Source organism: Lontra canadensis, unplaced genomic scaffold, assembly GCF_010015895.1.
Source record: "Lontra canadensis isolate GAN:19392208 unplaced genomic scaffold, GSC_riverotter_1.0 scaffold9, whole genome shotgun sequence".
NCBI lineage: Eukaryota > Metazoa > Chordata > Mammalia > Carnivora > Mustelidae > Lontra > Lontra canadensis.
Window position 1 is genome coordinate 6,614,701 of NW_022631003.1, and position 11,344 is coordinate 6,626,044.

An 11,344-nucleotide genomic window follows, 5' to 3' on the forward strand; every position below is an offset into this window, starting at 1 on the left:
TTTAATCTGCCATGTTGCTATCAAAACCCAATATGTAAGTAGATCTTAGTTTTCTCAGGGCCATCCCAGTTAATGCTTGTTTATCTCGTGACCCAGTTACTTTAACATTTGTCCCAGGTAAGAGAAACATGCTTTGAATGATACCCTAGATAGTTATGGTGCGGTTAGGTGGTATTCTCATAGTACTTCACACGAACTTTTGGGAGACCAGGCCGTTAAGCAGAGTGGTCTGGGATATTAGATCAGCACTAATCTTTTTTCTGAGGAAGAAAGTATAAGTTAGAGCACATTCTCACTGCCCCCCTCAGGCTTAGTCTGACTGATAAAATATATGGCACAGATTCTGGAGTCCAGGGGATTTAGGATTGAATAAGTAAGTGGCTATGGTGTTTAATTGAAATGACCTCACATGTAAAATAGATATTATAATAGCTGACTTGCAGAGGTGTTTGACAAAAGCGACTTAGCGAATTGTTGGTACAAAGTCAGTGTTCATTAGTTGCTATGATCGCTGTTGTCACCTGTTGTCATTGTTGTTATCATCATTCCCTGTGAGTAAGGAGAGTTTTCCATTTACAATGGGCCCCCTCTGCACAGCGAGGGCAGGTAGATCACGCCATGGAGGTGGACACCATTTCCATTCACTTAAGTCTTTGTGCTTTGGCATCTGTGGCCTCTTTCCTTGCTCATGAAGTGGACTTACCGAAAACTTGTTCCTCACTCACAACTGGGTCCCTCCCTGAAGAATGACTTGTTGTACCTTCAAGTACCTCCCCTGTCCATGGCTGCCCACTTGCTGGGTGCTTGTTGTCTGGCGTTTCTAAGACAGCGTGAAATCTATTTAAGTAATTTCAGGAATGCAGCACACCCAAGGTGTAAGACAGCAAGAAGCATGCTTCACCCGTGCCCTTGCTTTGTTACTAAGTGTGGTCAGATCGATGGTTAGATATTTGAGTTAGTGAGTCAGGATATCTGAAGAAAGTGTAAAATTCAAGTATGATTCATTTGAACCCACGGAGAAAGAGATTCTTGCTTAATGTTTTATTGAGAACCCACAATGTGAGCCGCCGTGACCCTCAGGCTATTAAGGAGTCAGACGGTATTTTCTTTGGACCAACAAACGAGTGCTGTGTTATGGTATAGACCGCGTATAAAAAGAAACAAGATCGAACGTGCTTTGAAGCATTTATACTGGAGCTGGGAAGACAAAATGAAAAGACAAATCAAGGAAATAATAATACAGAATAGAATTTAATGCTGCATGCCATGGAAAGCCCTAAAGTACTAGTAATAATAATAATGATAATGACACAAAGATGTGAGTTAAAGGAGGGATGAATATAAATGAGAAGTGATCAGGGCAGGTACTGAAAAGCTCCCTCCATAGGACGTTTGTGTCTCTTTACATGTGACTTAAGAATTTAATTTCTAGGGACACTTGGGTGGCTCAGTCCTTAAGCGTCTGCCTTCAGCTCAGGTTATGATCCCAGGGTACTTGGGACTGAGCCCTGTGTCAGGTTCCCTGCTCAGCGGAGAGTCTGCTTCTCCCTCTGCCCTTCACCCCTGTTTGTGATCTCTCTCTTTCTCTCTCTCAAACTCTCTCTCTTTCTCTCTCAAATAAATAATCTTTAAAAAATTAATTTCTATCATTAGCAAAGGAAATTTCAGAAAATCCTAGTCCTATACCCAAGCTGAGTGAGAAGCAGTCAGGGCAGCTGGGATTGAAAACTGAATTCAGTTCATTGTTAACAAATGTAAGATTGATCAGGGTAGGAGATAGCTGGGATTGGGAAATCAAATAGTCAGTCTCCAAATGTTCAAAAGACCTATTTGTGAACTTTAAATAGCAAGCTGCTATGGAAACTTGTGCATGTGTGTGTTTTAATAAATTATGGGACTTCTACTTTGCCATGAGGGAGATGGGAAGCAGAGGTTAAGAAGCTTCAAAGGGCAAATAAGCCCTTTTCTTTGATCATTTGTTCATTGATGGATAAACAAAATGTGGTGTATACACATAATGGAATATTATTCAGCCTTAAGGAAGGAAATTCTGATACATGCTATAAAATGGATGAAACTTGGAGATGTTATACTAAGTGAAATGAACCAGACACAGAAAGACAAATACACATGGTTCCATTTATATGAGGTATCCAGAACAGTCACATTCATAGAGACAGAAGGAAGATTTATTTATTTATTTAAGGGGCCGGGGTGGGGGGTGGCAGAGGGAGAGGGAGAGAGAGTCCCAAGCAGATTCTGACATAGAGCCCCAAACGGTCTTGAGCTCCATCTCAAGACACTGAGATCACGACCTGAGCTGAAACCAAGAGTCCGACACTTAACTGACTGTGCCACCCAGGAGCCCCAGAGTTTCTGTTTGAGATGAGAAAGTTTAACATGAGAATGTTCTGGAGATGAATGGTGATAATGGTTTCGGTATGACTGTACTTAATGCCACTGAACTGAACCGTTAGACACAGTTAAAATGATACATTTTGTGTTAGTGTATCTTATTACAATTTAAAAAACCCCAGACATTTCCTAAAAAAATTACATGTGTATGCAGCTAGCCTTTCCTTGAATAAATATCCCCTTTCCTTATACAGAGCGATTGAGCATAAAAAGTGCCTCTTCTACTTCAGTGAAACATTCCTGCATGAATCCTAGCTAATTACAGTGTCAAGCCAGGCAATGATTACTGTGATGGGGGATAAACGGGTCTTGTGAATTCTAGCCTCGCAAACCCAAGCCTAGAAGTGATAAGGTATAAAGTGAATACCTTCACTGATACTTATGAGTTCACCTGAGCATTGAGGGTATTCCGGGTATATGGAAAACAATGGGTAATGGCATGCAGGCAGGAGTAAGTATGTGATGGTGGGGGGAGTGGTGAATGGAGCCAAGAGATTAGGTGAGGGGTAGTAGAGAAACCATCCTGATTGGAGGGAAGATTATATGAAAGCAAGTAGTGAGACAGAATGATGGGTTGTATGAGGTCAGACTTTGGAGGGAGTTCAGGTTTGGTGTATAAGTAATAGGCATCCGTGGCAGATTCTTATTCTGGTTTTGTGTGCATTGTGTATGTCAAAATATAAATCCTTTCCAGTGGTGAGACTGTATTCTTGAGAAAAGATGGAAAAATATGTCCTTGAGCCTTCAGAATTCTTCATCCCTCCTCTCAGGGCTCTGCTATGTGCAAAGATTCTTTAAAATGCAAAGCTTTGTGCATGAAAAAAATGAAGCCATTGCAAAGAAGGCAAATTATATTTGCACAGTGCACAATGACTACACTCCAGTGATCTCGGTAAATGACAAAACTGATAACTGAATTCTTGAAATCCATTCTTGTGACAAACTGTGCCGTAGCTAGTTTTCTGATCTGCTTTCCTTGAAGGCTGAGGCGAGGGTCACAATGTGTTGACTTGTGGCATAAATATAAATGTTTCCTTCACTTTTTTTCTCCTGACATCATCTACTAGCTGGAGAACATGGAGAGCTTTTGTTTGATTTGGAGAAGGCAGTGTATTTACCAATGGCTGAAGGGTGATTAAGAAATAATGTAACTTCAAAGAGTGTGTGGAGAGAGGCCTAGGTAAAGATTGCCTGGATCTCTTCTAGATATTATGGGAAGTTGACTTGGGTTAAATTTGAACAAGTCCTGTTGCCTAGGTCATTGAAAGTTAAGATTAAGCTTAACTTATTGTAAAAACATTAAGTTGTAAAAGCATTGTCTACAATGGTAGTCCCGCGGACTGTTTAAGAGGCTATGTTGTCAGGATATTGTAATAAAATTGCAAAATCCCAGTATATGACAGTTAACAAAGGTAGAGAGAGCCATTCCAGTGTAATCAACAAATACTACTAACCAAGGGAAAGAAGGTGTTAAAACAACTGTGTCTACATGGATAGGTCATATGTTGGAGACAAGTGCTATCAATTTTCAGGGGTAACTAAGAACCAGGCTGAGTCAGAATCATTCTTTTGGCTAATGAAAAGCAAACATGAATTATACTAGTGCAGAAAAGGGCCAAACTGTAGCTTCCATTTCCAGCAAAGCCGCGCAAAAAATTTAAAGGGTAGAAAGTGCTCAGCATGGGTCATTTGTCACCAAGCCCACATTCTGTTTAGCACAACTAAAGGTGCTTTGCCAAAAAGTAAAGACCAGAAGGGAAAATACTCACTTTAATTTTCAGGCTATTGTGTTGCTAGAGACCTGCCCTCTCTAGTACCTATCACATGGGGCTATTGAGCTCTGAAATGGGGCTAGCCTGCATTGAGACGTGCTGTGCATATAAAATACATACGGGATTCTCTATTTTTTAGTACAAAAAAATGTAGAGAATTTTATTGATGATTTTTAATATGATTTAATTGAAATAATAGTATTTTGACTATATTTGGTTAAAACTAAATAAATTATAAAAGTTAATTTCACCTGTCCCTGTTTACTTTTTTTGTTTATTTACTTTTTAATATATCTGCCAGGAAATTCGCATTACATAAGTGGCTTCCATTATATTTCTATTGGATAGCACTGGTGTAGATGGTACCACATTGAGTTTAAGCACTAATATTTTTTATTGATGCATTTCATTTTGTTAGCATAGACATAATAAGTTGAAACTCAGTTAAGAAAGAGGAATCAGGTTGTCTCTCTTTCTCTCTCAAATAAATAAATAAAATCTTTTAAAAAAAGGGTTTCCTGGATGGCTCAGTCAGTTAAGCGTCTGCCTTTGGCTCAGGTCATGATCCAGGGTCTTGGGATCGAGTCTCGCATAGGACTCCCTGCTCAGCACGGAGCCTGCTGCTCCCTTTCCCTCTGCCCATTCCCCACCTCTCTCTCATAAATAAATGAAAATCTTAAAAAAAAGAGAAATCAGGCTTTAACCCCTAAATTACTGTCTTTCAAAAAATGAACTGTTTTATCTTACAGAGGCTTTAAAAAATACCCAATGTGGTTACGCTTCATACAGTTTCTTTCTCATTTATTTGTTTAATGATTTTTTTTCATTGTGCTGTCATAATGATAACTTTCTATTCTTTGGAAGAATTAGATCAGATGATTAAATCCCCTTCTGAGTATTTAGAAGGGGGCAGCCAAAGAAAGCTGATTTGAATACAGGGAATAAACAGTAATTAAACCGTAAATGTTGATTTTCTTTTGAAGTCCACTGGCGTGTTTGGTGTGAATAAAGAGCACATTGTCAGTTATTTCTGCTGCCACAGTTAATGCACGTGAGAGTCGTTGAAAGGCTACGTTAAATTGGGGAGTTTCCCAGGGCTGCTGAACTGAAACTTCTCTTGTTTATATTAAAGCCTGGATAATTTTTTTTTCCTCAAACAGTACACATTGATTTTAGATAAAATCAGAGCAGCTTTCCCCCACTCCTTCAAACTCATTTACTTCACTATAATCTGGAGATGAGCTTTTGAAACCTGGAAATGTGGTGTCTCACTGAAAACCAAAAAGGGCTTCTTTCCACCGTGCAATTTTTGGGAAACTTTAAATAGTAGTTCTCAAACTTGGCTCTTTCCTAGACTCACCTAGGGAGCTTTTCAATCTCCCAGGATCCAGGCTCCCGGCCAGATCAATTAGATTCTCTGGGATAGGATTGAGCGATCAGTGAGTGATTGTTAACACTCCCCCACGTGACTTGAATGTGTAGCTGAGGCTAGGAACTACCCGCTGCATGAAGGCTAAGACACAACTGTGTTCCCTAGCTTGTTCAGAAACACTCAAGGAAACTAGTTTTGGGGTATGCGAATCAGAGATGTGCCTCAATGCCTTTTCCCTCCTCCAGCTGAAAATTAAGAGCAGCTGCACATTGCTCCTTCTGAAAGATACAGCAGTGGATACTTTTCTCATGCTCTAATGTAAACACCGAAGAGACTTGGATGATATAAAACCTTCACATGTTTAATGATTAATTGGGCGAGCATTATTCAGGAGAGGTAATGCAGGTTATTAATTTCTTAAAACCACACACACACACACACACACACACAACCACATACATGAAATACACATACATACAAAGTCAAGGTGTTATCTACTGCAAATATATTTTCATAAGTTATTTGTCACAGCATTAACAGTTTCAACTGGATTCGAAAGAACATTTTCAGCAGGGTGAGTATGGCAGAAATTGGGCTGAATTATTTTGGGTTGGATTGAGTACTGTCTTTGCGAATGTAATTACTACAATGAAAACCAAATTTTCCTCTTGTGAAACTAGTTGGTCTTTATGAATCTGATTCTCTTGCATTTAAGGCCTTTCAAAGGAGTTCACGAGGTGAAGGCGTTTTGTAAGCTGTAAAGCACAGCAAAGTAAAGTTAATGCATTATCTATATTTTATGACATTTGGCATTTTCTTTAAAATCGGTATCAAACAAGACGATCTGTATTGTGGGTAGCTGAGAAAGATGGTTCATTCTGGGGTGGCACTGTTGGAAACGGATGGGGTGGGCTTCTTTAGGAATCTCAACATGGATGGAGGGTGGAGTCTAAAAATCCTTGAATCAGTGGCAATTTGTTGTTGGCTGCTTTATTATGAACAGCTTTAAGAGGTTTGTTCATTCATTCAACAAACATTCATCAATGGTCTACTAGGTGTCAGGTAATGTTCTAGGTGCTAGAGACAGAGCAGTGAACCAGGCAGAAAAACAAACAAAAAAAAACCACCTGCCTTGCCCTCATTGAATTTACATTTCAGTTGGTGGAGTAAATTATGTAAATTATGTTTTAGAGAAAAATAAAGAGGAAAAAGGGGATAGGAAGAACCAGAGTATGGTTTCTCATGTGACTAGGGCCAGCCTCCCCAAGGTGACGTCTGAGCAAAAGACTGAAGTAGGTGAAAGAGCGAGCCACAGAAATCTCAGAGGAAGGGTGTTCCAGGCAGCAGGGACAAGTAGTACAAAGGGCTCGAGGTGGGGGTGTCCCTGGGCTCACCAGAGAAAATATAGGAAGTATGAATTTCAGACGAACAACACCTACTTTTTTTTTTTTAAGATTTCACCCATTTATTTGACAGAGAGAGAGATCACAATTAGGCAGAGAGGCAGGCAGAGAGAGAGGGAAGCAGGCTCCCCATCGAGCAGAGAGCCCGATGCGGGGCTCGATCCCAGGACCCTGAGATCATGACCTGAGCTGAAGGCAGAAGCTTAACCCACTGAGCCACCCAAGCGCCCCAATACCTATGTTTTAAATAGAAGTATGTGCCATAAAATATTTGGGGGACACTTATACTAAAAAATCACACTGTCTAGTTTTTTATTTACTAAATCTAGGAACTCTAGGTATACTTTGTATATTTGGAGGAGTGAAAGGGGGCCAGTGGGTGTCCTGGAGTGAAGAAAGGGGACAGTAGAAATAGATAAAGTAAGAGAGGCACCAGGGGCCAGAGTGTGCCCTTTCGGTCACGATAAGAATGTTCGCTTTTACTCCAGCTGCAACTAGACATCACTGGAAGGTCTGAGTAGAGAAGCGCCATGACCTGCGTCAGTTGGCCCACCATGTCACATGACAGAGGACAAGGGCAGAAACACAGGGACCTGTTAGGAGGCTACAACAACTCTCCTGGTGAGGGATAATGGAGGTGCTGAGAAGTGCTGAGAGTCTGGGTATATTCTGGTGGTGAACCGGTAGTGTTTGCTGATGGACCGGATGCGGGGTGCCAGTGAAAGAGAAGGGACTGAAGAATATGCCATTGCCATCCATTGAAAGGGGGAAACTTTAGGTGGAGCAGGATTGCTTTGGAGCAGGGTAGGGGAGGATCATGAGTTCATGTTTGATGTCTTTAATAGGAGATATCCAAGTGGAGGTGTCAAGCTGGCAGTTAGAGGTGTCTTTTCAAATACCAAAATCTGGAATTGTTTCCTTTCACCCAAGTGAAAAGGGAAATGAAAACAAGGGTGAGGAATGGGCAAGAAGGCTGCTTAGTATAAGATGAGGTTCATAGCCCTGCCTTGGGAGACTTTACTGGGGCACGTGACTGTCTTAGGGAGCTGAGAAGTATGGGAAGCTGCCAGTGTGTGGTAATCTCTTGAATCTCAGGGGAAGACAGGTCACCAGAGCCCTCAGACAACAGATGGACCAGCTGAGCTGCATATCACATCTCCAGGCTTCCAGCTGCCACAACCTAGCTGAGTCAGCTGAGGGGGGGGGCACCACCTCTCAGTCACCCCCCTCCATGTTCTATTGCTGTGACCAGGTTAACCCATTCATGTCACTTCCCCGTGGATAAGAGCAGCTGTGAAAGAAATATGTGGGAGTTATTTTCCACACAGATTACCTCAGAAGGAAAAAAAAAAAAAAAACTCTATGCAGGAGTGAGACAAGCCTTTATTATTATTATGTTGTTCACAACCACAGTCTTTAGCCCACTGCTGTGATGAGTGAGGCTCTTCCCACCTGAAGCTCACACGGCGTGGCCTCTGCCCCATTTCCGGGAGCGCTCTCCTTTCTTCAAAGGTCTTCAGGAGACTCTTGATTCTTCCCTTCAGAGCTTAGGCGGCAACAGATGTTATCATTTCATCTCTCCCACCCACTAAAACTTGGCTCCTCCTCAAGGCACTTTCACATTTTCCCACACTTTCCTTCTTGAATCTTTTCCTGTCAGCTTCTATGTTTGCTCCTCCCCTTCTCTGTAGATGCTGTGAGAACTTGGCAATTGTCTCTTTGGCTCATTTTGTTCCTTATTCTTCCCCTTTCTCCTCCCCCATTTTATTTCTTTTGACTTGTATACTGAGATTTGGTTTACATTTTTGTTTTATCGGACTCTAATCAATAAGGCTCAGAATGGAGTTTTTGGTGCTTTTGCTTTTTTTTCTTAACCTTCATTATGTTACTTGTGGGTATCTCAGTTTCATTAGGAAATCAATCATACATCCCTAATAATGAAACTTAATTTGGGCAAGTTTTGGTGATTCTCCCCATGCCAAGTCCATGATACGATTGACAGCTGGGATAAAACATGTAACAATTGCCATTAATGTTTTGTTTGAGATTATCAAACTCTACTTGAAAGTTTCCCACTGGCTTTATTTTGGGAAGAAGTTATTTGATCCAGAGATCTGGATGTAAGCGATCTCCATGGTTCAAGTCTTTTGGTTTAAGTTGTTTAATGAATCCGGGTTAACTGGAACTCAGATTCCAGTTCCACATGGAACCCCGGCTCCCTTTGTCTGACCTGCTCTTTTCCGCCAATAACTGGGTTTGAATTCAAAAGGCTTTTTTTCTGAAGCCTGTTATTGTTGATTATCTTAGTGAATTCTCACTCTGCCACAGTTAAGGGCAAGTTTTCAATCTTCATCCATTGGTGTCTCAAATGGGTTTCCCCTTTCAGGTCCATGGGGAGTGTGAGATGGGTGAAATTCCTTGGAAAGAAATGCCTCCTCCTTCCTTTAGCAAAATCTGCCAGGGTTTTGGTGGTGAGTCTTTATTGTGCGGCCTTATCTTGCACAGACCGTTACATCTTTGGCATCTAGTTTTCAAATTGGTTGACTGGAAAAATGCAATGTGAATGTCAGTTTTTTTAAGTTGCCATATAGTGAGTTCTCATTCTGTGCTGGTCTTTTACATAGAAGATGCATTCCGTGCTTACAACCCATTTTATAGATGGAGACGGCTACTCAGAGACGTTGAAAAACTTGCCCAAATTAGAGATAGTAAGTGTGGGAAATCAGGGCTTGCACCAGATCTGTCTGATTCTAAAACACGTTTTCCTAAGGACAAAAATTCCTGATATGATATGGGGTTTAAACTAAATCAGCAGATGAGAATCAAGACGATTCCTTTCCCTTCTCCTAAAGATTTTATTTTTCCCTGGAAGATTTCCAACTACTGGGATACTCATTTAAAATCTAAACATTGAGTTGTCTTTGCAATGTCCTTTCTCCATTCCTGGAGTCAAAACCCTGATTAGTCAAAAGAAATCCTGAGTCTCTAATCTGCTAATTTCTAAAAAATGTTGTTTTGAATATAGTGGGTTCTGGAATCAGAAACCAACTGTTCTATACTGTATGTCATCAATAGATGAAACCAGCTCCCAAATGCCAAGCTATGGGGAATATGTACTCATTAAAGACAGTTTAATTCTTCCATGATTGCTACCCAGCGACTGCTCTAATCCCAATGCATATGACAGATGCTCTGTACATTGTTGATAGGTTAGTTCAGGTTAAAAATGGAGGTAGAAGCTGAGAGAGTGATTTGTATTATCTTTACTGTTGTTCCCAGCGGAAGGTCAGAAGATGAATTCCAAATGAGAGGCTGAACTCAATTGGTCTCTTTCAACGTGTGCTTGATGAGGTGTTTCTGATGGGGCTTTTATTGGTCAAGCTTGAAAGATCCTCTTTTTAGAAAGGTCAAATTCCCCATTATCCAGGAAGAGGGAAGTCAGGCTGCTACCACTTCTGATGCTAGGTTTCTTCCTTTCTCATTTCATACACATAAGAAAGAAATATAGAAAATCTGCAGATGACAGGTAGGATGTCCACATGGAAATAAGACTTTATTATGTTTCCCCTCTACTGCCTATTATGATTACATACCTGAGTATAAGGAAAAGGTGACCCAAGGCAGTGTGGCAACAAATACAGTTCACTTGTTTCTTCTCCTGCTCCCAGCCTTAGAGGACCCATAGAGCGTGATAGTGAAGAGCTTAGATTGTAAAGTGGAACAGCTCTAGGCTTAAATCTTGGTTCCTTTACCAGCTGGCTTCATTTTGGGCAAGTGACACAATTTCTCTAACTTATAGTTCCCACTTATAAGGTAGTGATAGAAATAGTACCCCTATGCTATGGTTACTATGAAGATTAAAAGGATTAATGTCTATAAAACCGTTAGCAGAATGCCTAGCTTACAGTCAGTATTGAGTAGATGGCAGCTGTTTTAAAAAAAATTATTACTGTAGTTACAGAAAATATACTAGCTCATTAGCTGAAAATACTGCTAGGATGGAAGTTCATAAAGGAAGTGGGAAGATGATAGCAGGACTCCCTGATACCAATTGTTTGTAAATCATTTAGCAGCACTCAAAGGCTCATAGATCATACTGCGCCTCTGTGCTGTGAGAGAAGACTGAATCACTTCCATTTCCATCAGTAAATGCTCAGGGCAATAATAGGGTGTGGACCAAGAAATCCTGCCTGCCTACCTAGAAATGACTAAACTCCTTTCTCTAATTTAATAAAGTGGGATAATGGTGAGGATAAGAAGAGAGAATACAAAAGTGGCCAGAGAGGGAAGTGAGGGTGGAAGGGAAAGGAAAGGGTCTAAGGTTTGCCCCAACCTGCATTCTTGAGTTTAGACCTGAATACCATTTGTGTCCTAATGTCCTC